This window comes from Notamacropus eugenii, chromosome 2 (assembly GCF_028372415.1).
Source record: "Notamacropus eugenii isolate mMacEug1 chromosome 2, mMacEug1.pri_v2, whole genome shotgun sequence".
In the NCBI taxonomy this organism is placed as follows: domain Eukaryota; kingdom Metazoa; phylum Chordata; class Mammalia; order Diprotodontia; family Macropodidae; genus Notamacropus; species Notamacropus eugenii.
The window spans coordinates 518,083,150-518,100,593 of NC_092873.1; the positions used below are offsets into that span (position 1 = coordinate 518,083,150).

The window sequence follows — 17,444 nt, forward strand, 5'->3', positions numbered from 1 at the left end:
TGTTAACTTTAATCACCCCTAAGTGACAAGGGGGCTATGAAGCCAAGGAAAGAGGACTAAACTTGGAATCAGGAGAGACCAAACTTAATTCCTATTTCAGAGTCCTGCTATCTGTGTTACCCTTGGCAAGTCACTTTACCACTCTCAGTCTTAATTTTCTCATCTATAAAATAGGGATGATAAGATTGCTCTACCCATATTTAATGTCACAGAATTCTTGTGAGATAATATAAGTCAAGGGTTTTATGTATCTTGAAGCACTATGTAAATTTCTGTTATTAATACGATTATGTTGTCATCCAACCTCCACTTGGTTGGAGAGAGGGTGAAGAGATGAGAAATGGGATATCCCATTACCTCGGAGGTGGCCCATCCCATTTAGAGACATTTCTTATGACTAGCAAGTTTTCCTTTACATCATAACGAAATACGCCTCTTTGATATTCCTAACTAAAATGCAAGAAGTTTTCCCATGGCTATAGCCTTTGAGATGGGGCACTGGAAGAAGAAAAGACCAGAATTTGAGCAGGCTACTAGAAATTGATCCAATGGAAAGAGCATTGACTCTAAGAGAGGTTAGGGACCTTGGGTTCAAATCTTTCCTCTAAACCTCTGTGGCCTTAGACAGTCAGGCTCCCTCAGCCTTGGTTTCCTCATCTGTAAAATGAGGAGGTTGGATTAAATGTTTGCTGAGGATCCTGTAAATTCAAAAGCTATGATCTTACAATCTATAAATATCAAATGCAGGAGAATATTCAGATTTTAGATATTGTGAAGAGACAGAAGAAGCATAAGAAGAAAAGTTGCCAGCAATGACTCAGGAATTGCAAAAGGCACAGGGTGAAAGTGGGAGAAGACTGGAAAGTGGAAAGGTCAGGTAATGAAAGGCTTTAAAAATCAGACAGAAGATTTTATGTTTGAGCCTGAAGATAATCGGGAACTCTTGAAAATTATGGCACAGTGGAGGATGGATTGGAGTGAAGAGAGAACTGAGGCAGGGAGTCTAATTAGAAGGTTATCGTAATAGGTGGTAATTAGGTGGTGGGAATGCCAGAGGAGAGGAGAAGAAGGGATGTATATGAGAGAAGTTGTAAGGGTAGAAACAGTAATATTTGGTAACAGAATGGATATGTGGTAAGAGAATGAGACATTGAAGATAATACCTAGGTCACAAACCTCAATGACTGGGAGAATGGTGCTGCCCTTGACAGTAATAGAGAAGTTTGGAACATGGGAGGGTCATAAGGGGAGGAGGATAAAATTAATCATGTTTTGGATATGTTAAGTTCGAGATGCCTAAAAGATATCCAGTTTAATATGTCCAAAAGACAATTGGTGATTCGGGATAGTAGCTCTGGAGAGAGGTTAGGGCTAGGAGACCTAGAAAGACTTTTTAATGAAGGGGAACCCATTAATTTGCAGGAATCCCATACTGCTTTAGATAGCCCTAATCCTTGAAAAGTTTATCCTTACTGTGAGCTGCAACATAATTCCCCTCTGAAACTTCCATACACTGTTCCTAGTTTGGGCCTCTCTGATCAAAAGGAACAAGTGAAATTCCTTCATGAGTCATTCCATCTCAGTCCATAAAGATAGGCCTAACATTCCTCTCCCTCCCCAAGCTTTCTCTTCTCCAGGATGAACATTCCCAGTTCCCTTAATTACCCCTCATCTAGCCCCTCCTTATTCTCAAAAACTGGGTGAGGAATGCACTGAACATCCTCAGACACACTGGCTACATTAGTCAGTTTAAGAATTTTATTTTCCTTTGTTGAAATTAATAATTTAATGACAAGGAGGGCAAGGTAGTGATAAAAACAACCAACAAAAAACCCATGACACTAAGACTCTAAAAGACAAGGGAAACAAGAAAGTTTGAGGCATTTAAGAACATGAAGCATAGTGACGAATCCAATTGGGCTGGACCACAGAGGGGAGGAGTATGGGAAAAGACCAGAGACAGGGCATGAGCCAGTAGGAAGATGACTTAGGCTTGAATCCTTGCGCTGAGCCCTTGAGCATCCTCATTAGCCAAATGATGATGCTGGGCTACACAACTTCTATGGTGTCTTCCAGCTCTAAATCTTTGATCCCTATAACTATTGGAGAACTAAAGCACATTGAACTTGGAGGGAGGAGAAAAGGTTTCAAACACAGTTTCCTATGTGACCTCAGGTAAGTGGCTTTGCTCGTGTAAGCCTTGTATAAGTTTTCCCCTCTGCAAAGCAGCAAAAAAAGAGATCCCTGCACTAGGTATCTCCCAAGGTCATGGTGAGAATAGCATTTTTTCTCTAGAAATGAAGTCTGTTATTAACACTGCCAAACAGCAATCCCAGTCCCCAAATTCCTGTTTTTCTTTTAATCATCCCACAGGGAAGGGAAGCCACAGCTCTGAATTAGCAACAGGAGTACGTGTGCCGCCAAACACAGATCAAGTTACATTTAATACATGTGTACGATGAATACCAGCCACATTTGGCACCCCTCCCCGGAACCATGTCATTATAAGCTGTATTGACAGCAAACAAGTCACATTAGTAGTTCGTTGATCGCTACAGGAAAAAAAAAGAACATATAATTTTGTTGATGTTTGTGAGTTGTTGTTTTTTTTCAAGTCACATTGGACATCATTTGCCTTTCATTACCATTAGCATACTGACAATAAAATCACAGATTCCCCAGAATACAAAGGCAAGAAACACGAGATGCCTCCCCAACTATGGTCGACATGAAAGGGAATCCATGCATTGTGGAGGCAAGAATCTCAGAGATGAAGAAATCTGTGTTCAGCCAGAGACCTCAGGAAACATCATCACATCATCACCCACTCAGTCATTTCATAGATAAGGAAACAGGTTTTCCCTGGTAAAACTGCTTGATCAATTTCAAACACATCATATGTATAGGAACTGAAATTTGAACACAGGACCTCTGACTTCAAATCCAGTTCTGGACACCCAGATGCAGAAGTCCTATTACCCCATATTCAAGATCATAAACAAGCCAGTTTTCCTTCCAAATTAATTCTTTCAAATTAAAACAAAAGGGCAAGCCATGTGACCTCAAGTATCTGTTCTGACTCAACATGTTTGAATCTATGAATGACCCTATGAGGGAGAAGGGAGTTGTTATTTAGAGTCTGGGATAAGCAGAGCAAGATAGGATATTCACGACACCTCCAGGAAGAATAAAGAAACCAGCGTCCTACCTGGACCCACATTCACCTTGGATGATTCTGGCAGTTCCTTAGAGTTTTTGTTCACACAGTAGACAGGCAACAGGAAGACGAGCTCTTAGAGATGCTGGTAAAAGGTTCCCAGAGGGCTGAGATGAGGATTCTTGCTGCAGCGCTATGGGGAATACAGATTAAAACAAATCTGAATGGGATACTGAAGTCTCAGAAACGCTGAATCACAGGAGCTCAGAGTGGGAAGGATCTTCAGTGACCATTTGGTTCATCCTCCATCCATAAAAGATCCCTGGCACAATCAAACCCAACCACTGCTTGAAGACCTCTAGAGATGGGGAGCCCAGTATCTGCCAAGGCAGCCAACATTATAGCTCTCTCTGATTGGTAGGAACTCTTTCCCAATATCAAGTCTAAATTTGTTTCTTTGCAATTCTCCAGCTAATCAATCAGTTTTCTTCATATGTTATGCAATCCAGAAGTGTTGACAACAATCCAGATGAAATCTGACCAAGGCAGAGTACAGTAGGGTTATCCTCTCTAGGGCCAGATGACTCCATTGTCATAGGCATGAAGACTGAATACTGCCATTACATTTCCTAGTTCATTAACGACAGGAATTGTCTCTATTACAAGAAATGCTGCATTTAAAAAAATGGAACAGGGAAAGGAAATCATAGAAATATGTACTGTTAAAGCCAGAAAAGATCTTAGCCATTAGAACATAGAATGTCAAAGCTAGAAAAGCTTTAGCACATAGAAATTTGGATCTAGGAGGAACCCTAGAGAAGAGAGAGCAGACTGTTAGAAGACAGAATGTAGGCTGACAATGACAGAGCTGGAGTGAGGAGGGCAGGGTTGGACCACAGAACACAGAACTCCGAGCCAAAAAGAGCTTACAATATAGAATGTTCTTAGAGCTGGAAGGAATTTTAGAGAATAAATCATAGACTGGTGGGTGCTGGTGGGGACCTTAGAACAAAGGAAATTAGAGATAAAAGAAATATTAGAGATCAGAACATAAAATGCTAGTTTTAGAAGACTGCTTTAAATCAAGATCCCTAAAGGGACCTTAGAAAATAGAGCACAGAATTGGACACTGGAAGGGAACTAAGATCATAGAATGCTAGAATGTTGCAACAGGTGAGATGTCTTAGACATTATCTAGATAGAATAAACTCTTAATTTCACATATTTGGAAACCGGAGCCCAATGAGGGGAATCCACATTGCTAAGGTAAAAAAACTTAGTTACTGGAAGGTCTTAGACTTGACTTGACTCCTAGTGATCCCACATCCAATGGTCTTCTTGAGAAAGAAGAGGTGTGTCACTGACCACTAATTCTCAGAGCCAATCACATTCAAATCTAGAAAGGCTGGTACCCATGGTAACCAGAGAGAAAGGTGGCCTCAAATGATGCTTCAGTAGAAATTCATTTGAGGTACGAAGAGTCTCTTCAGGGAGTCTTTTGCTTAAAAAAAAAAATAAACCTATTGCTTTTCTCTTTTATTTTCCTCCCCCTATGCGGGAGGGGGGGGTGGAGAAAAGAAAAAGTCACAACCAAGGGCTCCTGATACAATTGAAATCTCTGCCATTCTAATCTACCCTCTGATCTTTCATTCAACTCAACAAGCATTTATTAAGCCCCAACTATGTGTGAGGTGTTGTTCACTGGGATTCAAAGAAAGGCAAAAATGGCCCCTGCCCTTAAGGAACTCAAATTTATCATTCTTTGGAGGACAGGAATGAAATAAGTATTTATATAGAACTTAGTCTACACTAGGCATTGTGATAAGCATGTTACAAATATTATCTTATTTGCTCTTCACAACAATTCTGGGAGGTAGATATTGTTACTATTTGCTTTTACAGATAAGGAAACTGAGGTAGACAGAGGTTAAGTGACTTGTCCAGGGTCACACAGTTAGTAAGTGTCTGAGGCTGGATTTGAACTTAGGTATTCCACTGTTCCACCTACCTACCTCTAATTCTTGCAAAGTTCTTCAGCAGGAATCATTAGTCTAGGCATTTGGAAAGAAACAGATTCAATATGGCAGGCCTTGGGCCCTCATGGGGATTACAGTGTAGTAGGAGATATGCACTACACAAATACAGATAAGAATAATACATAATCATGCCTGGTCAGAGTATTAGAGGGAGATACACAAGCTGCTACACAAGATACACAAGGTGATAAGCCCACTCAGGTGAGATGAACACATGGAAAATCCAGAATAAACACCGATCACTGTGCATTTGGGAAGATGCTGAGAATGTAGGGCCCTGATGGCCCACCAATGTGAAAATGATAACCAAGTGTACTGGGGTCTGTAATGCCAATGCAATACCCATAGTAGCTGCTATGAATATGCATACATATTTCCAGGGTATAAAATATAATCATATACTATATAATATAATCATATAAAATATAATACCATATATATCTAAATATATAAAATATAATAAACTCTCTTCCTCAAAGGCAAAGTCAAAATATTTATTGGGGACATCATTAGCACATCAGGAGGTAAGATTTAACAAGGTATTTATCACTAATCTAGGGAGCACCAGCATCTTAAACCTTTCTGCCAGGCATCCCCACAAAAACAAGTTTCCCTAGATTAATTCCTCTCTCTGCCTACTTACAGCTTGCTTTTCTCTCTCTCTCTCTCTCTCTCTCTCTCTCTCTCTCTCTTTCTCTCTCTCTTTCTCTCTCTCTTTCTCTCTCTCTCTCTCTCTCTCTCTCTCTCTCTCTCTCTCTCTCTCTCTTTCTCTCTCTCTTTCTCTCTCTTTCACACACACACAGGCTCCATGTGGTAGGCCTATTAATAATGGGTGGGGAAGATCTTCCTATTCTATTAACACTACAGGCTCAGAGTCAGGAGACCAAACTTTGGGTCCCAACTGTAAGAACTTGGGGCACTTACTTCATCTCCCTGAGCTCTTTAAATGTTTCTTCACCAATAAAATAGGAATATGAGTGGTTTCATCAATTGCTTCTCACTGTTTTAAGAAAACAGGAACCATATTTTTGCCTGTCTTTGCATTTCCACCACATAGCACAGTTTAAGTGTAAGAGTACATAATAAATGCTGATTAGTTAACTTTAAAGCACTAACAAATATGGACTATGATTAGAAGTGGAAAAGATTGTTTATGGAGTCTGAAGGAAGTCACTTAACTTTTCTGTAGCTCAGTGTCCTCATCTGTAAAATGACAGGATTAGCCTACATCGGCTCTCATTTGCCTTCCAGTTATAAATCTATGGTCCCTAACTCTATATCCCTGTCACAAAGTATATATTAAATGCCTTCTCTTAGCCAGGCACTGTGCTAAGGCCCAAGGATATGAAAACAAAAAGGAACCAGACTCTGCCCTCATGTTACATTAATTAGACCAACTATTTCATTACACAGATGAAGCAAAGGGAAGATAAGTGAACAGCCCAAAGCAACCCAGGCTTCACAATTGGAAATCATGCCCTCTGACTCCAAATGCAGCCTTCATTCTTTTCCACCATCAGATTGGGTTTTAATCAGAGTATCTTAATAATGGAGGGAAGAGTTTCTTAGTCTTTTTCCGTGCCTGGGCCACTCTGGTAATATGGTGAGGACTACAGGCTCCCAATAGTTAACATTAACTTAGCAGTTAGTGTCTATTAAATAATCACAAGAACTAGGACAGAGGAAAAGGGCTCCTATAAAATTATTTTTAGCCCTGGGTCTACAGAGTTCAGGGTCCTTGTTTGGTCAATAAAGATTATCTAGAATTCTTTGATGGAAGAGACCATGACATCCCAAGGAACCTGTTGTAATGGGTAGAACCTTGAAATTAGAAACAGGAAGGTCCAGTTACAAAGCCTTTCTCAGATACTATGTGACCCTGAACAAGTCACTTAACCTCCTGTGCCTCAGTTTCCTTGTTTGTAAAATGAGAGGGTTGGAATTGTTTCTAAGCTTTAAATCTATGATTCAAGGATCCCTGCCACACACTGCCTCTTCCATCATTTTAATTCACAGCCAAGCACAGAAAAGGCTATGAGGGCAAGGAAGTGAAAAGAGAGAAATCCTGGGATATATGAGAAAAATTAACACTGCCCATCACCTCCCGCAGAAGCGTCAGCTGAGATCGATGTCCTTCCTCCCTACAAGACAGTGGAGACAGGCAGCATCCTGTTCAATGCTGAAGAAATATACCTCTTTGCAGCTCAAAGGCCACAAGCTTCCAAGTTCCAGTCCCATCTTCCCAGAGATAAAGTGTCTGCATTAAAAATTAACCCATCTCCACCCATCAGCCGCTGGTGTGTAACTCTGGAGTGAGGTAGCCCTTGGCGGCCCCAGAGAAGACAAAGGACACAATTTATGAGTCCAGTGGGTTGTTGGGTTCCATTGCATAAAACCAGACCCTTTCAGAAACCTTGCTGTTTGATGGGAAATTAATAAAGCTTACCTAATAAGAAACTCAAGAAAGAACTGTCTGAAAATGAACTCCCTACACAGCCAAGGGCAGCTGCAATCAGCTTGTGGCTCTGCCCTTCTAATAATCATCCTGAATGGTTGCAAAAGGTTTTCTACCTTCCCATCTGTGCAGTTTTGTGATCCCTGGAGTGGCTCAATGGGGAAGCAGGACAGGGGAAGGCAACCCCATCTATAGATGAGAAGAATGAGAATACAAATTCCTCTACACCTCTTACCACTTCTCTGTTATCAGCCTTCCCTTTTTTCAAGGCCCAGTTGAGCTGTCCTCCCTCCACCATGTACATGTAAGCATGGATCAGATAAACTCCTTGTCACCTAGGCTTGTACAGAGGCCCTTACACTGAGGGGATGAGGTTAGACAACGGAGATGTTCAAAGAAAAGAACAGAGGGACAGATCAATGGTGACATAGGGAAGGGGAAAAAACTGCTATGTGAGTTTGGATCTTGGCCCTCCCTTTACCCTTTTGGGATATGACTTAAGCAAATTGAATAATTTCTATGACATTCAGTTTTGTTATCTGTAAAATGGGTATGATCATATCTGTGTCTTCAATCACTAATGACTGAACTCTGGATCTGGAAATAGGAAGACCTGAGTTCAAATCCTTCCTCAAATACATAATAGATATGTGACCCTGGGTAAGTCACCTAACACTGTAGAATGAAATAGAATCCATCTCCCCAGACAGATGATTCTGGATGACTTTTCCATAGCTGTCCTAAGAAGTTTCTGATGATTTGCAACTGTGAGGATATTAGTAGTACTAGTAGTAGCATTTATATGGCACTTTAAGGTTTAAAAAGCACTTTAAATATGTATTAACTTATTTGATATATCTGAGAGCTCTTATACCAGAGGCATTACTAACTCAGGGAGCCTTACTCAGTGTCCAATGGTTGTTACAACCGTACCCTGCCATGTGAGTGCATTCCCATTCTTGTCCTGGGAAGATAGACCTCAGCTTCTCTATTCCTGGAATGACCAAGTGGTGGACAGGTGTGATCTAGTTCCCCTGTTTGTGCCACAGTAGGCAGAAGAGAGAGTTTGAACAGACAGAGAACCGAGTAGCATTGTGTTGGACTTAGTTGGTATTGACAGTATGGGTGCCAACAAGAAGAGGAGAGATTAGAGTCCTTAGTGTGACTAGGGTTCAGAAAGAGCATCTGTACACAGGAGCCCAATGCCTGAATGGAGGGAGCCATGGAGAGAGTGGATCCTGTGCAGAAGGGGCTGGTGTTGACCATGGAAACTCCAGGCCTGGGTCTGTGTGCTTTTGAGGCACAGTGGCTTCTCACTCAGAAATACCTGTATCTGAGAAACACTGAGGAGAGAGACCCAACAAATGAGTATCTCAGTGGTACAGTTCTGTGCCCTCCAGAAGTCTCTATACAGGAATGGTAGTGTCTCCACCCAGAGGCCTGAGAGGTCACAGAATGCTTGAGTTGTTAGTGTTTTCTCCTTCCTTCCCACCTCCTTCCTTCCCTTCCTTCCTTCCTCCCCACTCCCTGCCATTTCTTTCTCCCTTTTTCCCTCCCTTCCTCCTTCCCTTCCTTCCTTCTTTTCTTCCTTCTGTGTGAGGCCAGAGCTAGGGCCCCTTAGTGGACAACAGGCTTTTAAAAGGACTAACTGTCATTCAAAGACTTCCTGTTTGGAAATTCCTGAATCAAATGTATGCAAAGGAATTAATTTAGTCCTGTTTAAATTGTACATTTGTCATGGCTTGAGTCTAAAGTAGAACAAATAGTGCCCTAGTGTGGTGGGACAGAGGGCCCGTTACACGTCCTGATCTGTTTTCACACAGCTGCAATCTTCTCTTTCCTGGATCTGACTCAAAGTTTCCTCCCTACAATCAACAGCCTTGATCCCACTTCTCTTCTTTTGGCACAACATAGAAGAAATCCAATAGATATCTTACGTAGCAGTCATTCAGTTATCGGAAATCAGCAATTATATCCTCCCTTCTCTTCCTTGATATATCATGGCCTGAATTGGCTGGTGTCTAAGGTCTCCCAGGGACTGGGACAATCAATGTGGCCTCCAAGAAACAGCCTGGAGAAATGAGACCTGGTCAGCAAGGAGTTGCTAGAGTGCCCAGTCTGTATCACTAGATCACCTAATTTAGGTCTCTTGCACCAGCCCCTGTGAGACTGTTTCCTTATCTCTAAGAGAAAGGATGAGATGATGTATAAGGTCCTTTCCAGTCCTAACATTTGAGCTGCTGTGGGGATGATTGAGGGACTCCCCAAAAAACAATTAAGGACAACTGGATATTCGGTGCAACATGTACAGAGTTGGGATGAACTCTGCTGTCAGTGAATCAGTAAGCATTTATTAAGGACCTGTCAGGTTCCAGGTACTAAGAACTAGAAATACAAAGAAAGGCAAAAGGCAGTCCCTGTGCTCTAGAAGTACACATTCCAGTGAAAGAAACAACATGCAAACAATTATGGACAAACAAGAGATATCGACTGGAGATAATCTCTTTAGTCTTGAAGGGGATCAGGAAATGAAATGGTCTGGCTCCAAAATGAAAGACTTTTGCTTTGGAATGATGCAGCAACCCCTTACTCAGTCCTTGGTCTCCATGACATTTGGTGAGGAGAGCAGGATGGTGAATCCAAGAGGCTTGACTGAGCCAAGGAGAGGAAAAGATAACCCTCTGCTCTTTCTTCCTTTTTGTTAAGCATATGAGACTCTCCCTCAGACTTCCAGAAAGAAGGGTCGGATTCCCCTTCCCCAGCAATAGCAGTGGCTGCTAAAATATGGCAGCAAGAACGTGCATTTTCCCAAGCTGAGGCTAGGTCCCCAACCTCTTCTACTTTGTGATTCTTTCCCTGAGCACAGCTGATTAAAGAACAAATCTGAGCCTGGACATTATCTTTCAAGAAATTGTCAAGGAAAATTGCTCTGATATTCTAGAACAAGAGGGTAAAATAGAACTAGAAAGAACCTACTGATCACCTTCTGAAAAAGATCCCAAAAGGAAAATTCCTAAGAATATTGTAGCCAAATTTGAGAGTTCCCAGTTCAAGGAGGAAATATTACAGGCAGTCAGAAAGAAACAATTCAAATACTGTAGAAATACAACAAGGATAACACAGAATTTAGCAATTGCTACACTAAGGGATCAGAGGACTTAGCATATGATATTCCAGAGGTCAAAGGAGATGGGATTAAAACCACAATTCATCTACACAGCAAAACTGAGTATAATACTTCAGATGAAAAAATAGAATTTCAGTGAAATAGTGGACTTCCAAGCATTCTTGTTGAAAAGACCAGAGTTAAATAGAAAATTTGACTTTCAAATACAAGAATTGAGAGAAACAGGAAAAGGTACACAATAAAGAGAAGACACAAGGGATTCATTAAAGTTGAACTGTTTACATTCCTACATGGAAAGATGATATTTGTAACTCATGTGACCTTGCTCAGTATTAGGGTAGTTAGAGGTAATATATGTACGTGTGCATGCATATTATATATGTGAGTATGTGTGTGTGTGCATGGAGAGAGAGAGAGAGAGAGAGAGAGAGAGAGAGAGAGAGAGAGAGAGAGAGAGAGAGAGAGAGAGAGAGAGAGAAAGTACAGAGTGAGCTAAATATGAAGGAAGGATACCTAAAAAATAAAATTAAGTGTTCAGAGGAATGTACTGGAAGAAAGAGAAAGGGAGAGGTAGAAATGTAGCAAATCATCTCACATAAAAGAGGCAAGAAAGAGCTTTCACAATGAAGAGGAAGAGGGAGGAGGTGAGAGGGAATGTGAGCCTTACTGTCATTGGATTTGACTTAAGGAATAACACATACTTAATTGGGTATGGAAATCTATCTTACCCTACAAGAAGGCAGGGTAAGATAGAAAAGGTAGGATAATAGAAAGGATAGCATATTGGGGGAAAGGGTAATCAGAAGCAAACACTACTGTGGGGGGACAAGTCAAGGGAGAGAATGGAATAAATGGAGGGCAGGACAGGATAGAGGGAAATGTGATTAGTCTTTTGCAACATGACTGTTATGGAAGTGTTTTGCATGGCTACACATATAAAACCTACATCAAACTGCTTGCTTTCTCAATGAGGGTAGGTGGGGAGGGAGGAATGGAGAGAATGTGGAGCTCAAAGCTTTAAAAATGAATGTCAAAAACTTTTTACATACACGTGGGAAATAAATTGTACAGGCAATGGGGTATAGAAACATATCTTGATCTACAGGAAAATAGAAGGAAGGAGGATAGGAAGGAGGGGTGGTAGAAGGGAGGGCAGATTGGGGAAAGGGGTGGTTGGAGTGCATGCTGTTCTGGGGTGGGGGAGGGGAGAGATAGGAAGAAAATCTGGAATTCAAAATCTTGAGGAAATGAATGTTGAAAATTGAATATATATATATGTGTGTGTATATGTATACATACATATACATACATATACATATACATATACATATATGTCAGTCCTGAGATGGATGTGACAGACTGTGGCAGTGGACTCAAGGGGTAAAGGTGACTGGAAGAGAGGCACATTTCTTTGCCCACAATCCTTCAAGTTAAAAATGACTATTGCCTGGAGAAAGAGCCCAAGCCATGTCCTGGCTCCACAGAAGAGAGGGACACTGGAGTTTGCCCCATGTTAAGAGCCAAGGGGAAAGTGATGTCTATTCAGTAATGAGACAAAGCATTGTATGTTTTAACGTTTTAACTATCAGCCTCACAAGAAAGTATAATAGGAATGATGGACTGCTGTAGCATGTTTTAAGGGTTTGTCAGTGTTCACTTAGAAGTCTGCTGTTTTCCTGCAAGCTTGTCTTTTTTACTAGATAGGATAAATAACTTTCTTTCACTTAATCCCTTTATATATTGAATACTTTTTAGAAGAAACTGTCATTTTGGGGAGACCACATGCATGACTCGAACCTAAGAGATAACACATTACCCCAAGTTCTACCTTAGGTTGAGGATATAATGAGCCAGAGTATACAAAAAGAGCCTGATTCCCTTTAGGAAGGCAGGATGTTTCTCCAGGACCAAATCTCTCCTGCATGAGGTCAAAGCTTGAGATCCCTTCCTTACTCTCTGGTCAGAATGTTCTAAGGTTCCTTCCAGGTCTGACATTCCCTATTCTAAGGCCCCTCCCAGTTCCCCAACATTTTCTATTCTAAGGTCTCTCCTAGTTCCCTGATGCCATCTAAGGTCTCTCTGTGCTCTGATATCTTCCCTATGGTCAAAGTTCTCTTTCAGCTCAAATACTCTTTGTGCTCTAACATTACATGTCCTCTGCCCCTTCCAGATCTTAGATCATATGTTCCTTTAGAAGGAAGACCCAAAAGATATGGATGGTTGAGAAATATCGCTTCATATGAGCCAGAGTATATCAGAAGCACCTCAGCCCTTCAGGAGGGCAGGCTTTTTCCAGAACTACAGTTCTAACTCTTTAGAGATGGATGTTTTCATGCATCCAAAGACACCAGTAGCTCTGAGTCACCAGATGCCATCCAGCGTCTGTGTGGGCAAATGACAAAGACAGTGAGAAGCTTCTTGTCAATGCAATCTTGTCAATCCCACTGACCCAGCCCTGCCGTGTTGGATGATCTCCTTCTGTCTCTGTTTCCACATCTGAGCCCCAGCTAGGATGACCAAAGAAGCTATTAGAGGTGGAGATGCACACAGAAACCAAAGTCTACTCTGGAAAATCCAAAGGCCTTGAGCCACAGTACCCACCTGACCAACTGAGCTTGAAGCACTGAGCTTCTAGCAAACACATGGCTTCCTGCTCCCTCTCATTTCCCCAGCATCATAATGAGGTATTTGTGCAGAATCACCTTTCCCAAGTCTTTTCCTTTTCCCATCTGCCCCTGTTACAGGGGTGTGGGCTGTAAAGGGCCAGGCAGCCCCCAGCAGACTTTTCCAAACTGTCCAGGGTACAAAGGGCCTGAATCAGCCCAGCTCCTTCATTGGAGGGGGAGACTTGCCGGAGGCACAAACAAAGCTTCAAATAGATTTAATTTAAAATTTCAAACTGCTGGATGCAGCTCAGCTTCTGAATGCCATCTGCTTTTCCAGCTCGCAAGGACACAGAACATTTTTATTGCATTTGTTCAAGCAAGTCCACCAGTCAAATATTAATAATTTTCCCCAGCGCCAATGAGGTCTACGTGCTTTGGATGGTAGCCGAACATTCATCTAGCTCATCAGAATTATGAGCAAAATAATTTTTTTTCTCCTAACTGCTAAAAGAAGGAAACACAGATCAGGGTTCTCAATAGTAGGGCATACCACAGAGTGACATTTTCAGCTGCTTCCAGGCTAGGAAGGCTTCAGTTCTGCCCTGGAGCAGGTCGGTTTTCTACAGAACCATACCTCTGTCCCTTGTGCAAGGGGAGAATCTAGCTCAGTTGCATTTAACTGTGAATTGAGAGCCTACTGCATGCAAGGCATCATGGAGGACTTTGCAAGTCACAGATCACTGGATCACAAGAACCTAGAGAAGGTTCTGCAAGAGTCACATCAGCCATAAGTACAGGTCTTCTCACGCCTAGTGCAGAGACAGACAGAATGAGGGAAGCTTCTTCCAGGACAATCTTAGCATCATAGGATTTAGACCTAAAAGGAAACTTAGAAATCAAAAGAAAACAGATCTATGGATTTATGGCTAGATGAAATCTTTAAGATCATAGGATAATGGAACCATAGGTCTGTAGGATCCTTGGAGGGGACCTTAGAGGTAATCTAGTGCAACACCCTCATTTTGGACATGTGGAAATTGAAGTCCACAGAGTTGAGGTAACTTTTCCAATTGCAGGTAGCAAATGGCAGAGTTAGGATTTGAACACATTCATCTGCTAACTTCAGAACTGCAGGTCTTTCCACAATAGCACAATCAGAATTGGGTGTGGTTTCGTGCCCGGTGGTCCCATTAAGATTCTAGTCTAGGTATGTCCACAAAGCCCGGGAGCCCTATGGAAAAGAAGCCACCAACACTCCTTTGTAACATGACAACATGGCTTCCCCATGACCTTGTTTCTAGAGTGTCTCATTAGCTTCTCCAGGTTTTGCCTCCTCATTTCTGGTTAGTTGTCACAGTAGATAGAGCTCTGGCCTGAGGTCCTTGGAGTTGTGAAGACTTCAAGTTCAAATCTGACCTCGCATACTTACTAGCTGTGTGACCCTGGGAAAGTCACTTAACTTCTGTCTGCCTCAGTTTCTTTATCTGTAAAAAATGGGGATAATTACAGCACCTACATCCCAGGGTTGTTGTGAGGATCCAGTGAGATAATAATTATAAAATACTTAATACTGTGCTTGGCCCATAGTAAGCACTGTATCAGTGCTATAATCCTCCTCCTCCTCGTCGTCATCATCAGTATCCACTTTATTCATACACATTTGGTCTCCCAGACTCAACTAGAAGCTTCTTAAAGGATGGAAATTATGTCACTTGCGTCTTTCTACCCCCCAGCATAACATCTGACATATGGTAAGCATATAATACCCAATGATTGACTGATAGTTGTATGCAAAATACTTTGCAAACTTCTCAGTGCCATTATAAGGGTGAAGAGTGATGAGGAAGAGGAGGAAGAGGAAGAGAAGGACAACTATGGCCACAACCTATCTGGGTTCCTTCCACATAGCTTCCCTACTGCTTCCATAGCCAGATTTTCCCCCAACATGTTTGGTGTCCTTCTTTCCAATGAACTCTCAGTCTCACCTTGCATTGTTGGTCATTAACTCCTCACTCCCTACCAAGAGGCATCAATAAGATCTATCTGCAGTAGTCTTAATGTCTTCTAGTTGTATTATCCACATACGTCCACATACTATTCATATAATCCATTAGCCATATAAGTTCTAGTTGTATTAGCCATATAAGTCACTCATATCAGTCAGGTAGGAAAAAGTAGAGAACAAAGAACTTGGGTCCTTAGGCTTATAGCTGGCCAACCTTGCTCTCCTTCGAGTCACCCTTCTTTACTGTGATTCCCTGGACTGCAATGCCAGCTTGTCAGCCAATCAGTTAATCAATCACTTGCCCTGGTGGACTTTAACATTTGAACGGGGGACCAAGGTGGAGAGGAACAATACTTATATAGGTAATTGTATACAGACTATATGCAAAATAAATAGAAGGGGGTATGAGAAATTGGTGCACTAGCAGCTGAGGGGACCTGAGAAGGTGTCAAGGAAAAAAAAAAACCTGTAATGATGAGAGTTATCCAAAGTCAAATGACTGGCATTGGGAGTGCACAGGTCTCCCTCATTGGAAGGCTTTAAGCAGAGGCTAGAAGACTACTTATAATGTATGTTGTAGCTTGAAGTGCTTTGGGGAAACTAGGTCCCTATTAGGGTGAATAATGAATCCTGAGAAGTGATTGCATGTGTTCGAATTCACACTATTCAGTTATAATTATGTAAAATATGGTAATTGGTTCCAACCCAGTGGATATATGCAGTGTGAATCCGAATAATGCAACTATCCCACAGAATACATTATTCAAACTAACTGGGACCTAGCTGTGGGTTGGATTGGATGGCCTCTGAGGCCCCTTCTGACTCTAAAATTCTTGGATTCTGATTCTGAAACCCACAAAGAGTCATTTACCAAAGTGGATTGGTTGTAAATAAATCAGCATGGCATGGTGAAAAAAATCATGAACTCTGGAGTCATAGAACCTTAGTTCGAACCCTGACTCTGATGCTTACTGTTTGGGTAATTCTGGGCAAGTCAGTAAATTTCCCTGGGCCTCAGTTTTCCTTACCATAGGTTGTTGATCTAGATGGCCTCCTGGGATCCAAGAGATTGGCCTGGGCTTCCAAGTTCTAGGACTAAAGAGCCATGATTCTATGAAAGGAATGAACATAATATCAAAATAATGGTTCTTCACCTGCACTTTAGATATTCAGCATCTGACACCTGGCCTGACTCGCTTACTTTCCTTCCATTCCACAGAGGCCCTCACTCCCTGTTGTCAACAGTGGCTGTAGACCCAATATGCCTTCCTTTCAGGTCCATCCTCAATATTGTAAGATCCTTCATGGGTCTTCCTAAGGAAGTTGGAAAAAACTGGGAGCTAAGATATGTCCTGATTTACATCCACAGAGAAGGAGTTTAGAGGGGGTCAACTTTAGCCAACATGGTCAGGTCTGGGTTAACTGAAAATACCATGGAGACTATGAAAGCATGAGGCTGGCACACAAGACTCTCCGCAAGGATAGTTCCTACATGGAGAGCTCTTGGGAAGCCAGGAAACAAAATAAGATTGAATGTCCTGGACACGGAAAAGCTACCCTGGGAGCGAGGGAAGGAAGCCTAGTTACTGCATTTCCTACCAACATGAGAGCCTCTGATGATATCTCAGCCTCTACCATTGAGGAACCCAGGCCAGTCTTTTGGCCTTGCATCATGTTAGCCAAGAACTACCTAGGACTTCAAAATGGAATCCTTCCAAAGCATTTCCTTTGCTAATTCCCCCTTATAGAAGCCTCATTCTTTTTTGATCACTCCAAAGCAATTTCCAACCTAATCATATATTAAATTCAAAGCAATTATAAAGTTGACCTACAAAGTTTATAGCAGTTTTACAGGAAATGACTCAGCAACGCTGACTGGGAATGATGTGATTCTGGTTGTAAAAGCATAGGTCTACATGTATGTGCTTGTAAGTACATGTGGAAAGAGGAATGAACTAGGGATAAGGAAACCCATGTTCTGTTATCAACTATCCCACTGGAATCACATTGACCAATAGAAAACTATTTGCTTGACTTTCACAACCCTCCCTAACCTGG

The 17,444-nt window shown here is 41.7% G+C and overlaps 1 protein-coding gene across 13 annotated transcripts in view; it reads right to left on the reverse strand.

The window, feature by feature from the left end:
* The window catches only part of DAB1 (DAB adaptor protein 1), a 1,307,076-nt gene that overhangs the window by 1,020,138 nt on the left and 269,494 nt on the right, over positions 1 to 17,444 (reverse strand). For 11 of the 13 annotated variants that reach the window (XM_072649618.1, XM_072649617.1, XM_072649615.1 and 8 more), the window contains exon 2: positions 3,209 to 3,350. The gene's annotated coding sequence lies outside the window, so the exon portion shown is untranslated. Of the gene's footprint in view, positions 1 to 3,208; positions 3,351 to 16,414; positions 16,517 to 17,444 lie in introns of those variants that run through there. The other 2 variants (XM_072649605.1, XM_072649607.1) reach the window with 2 other exon arrangements.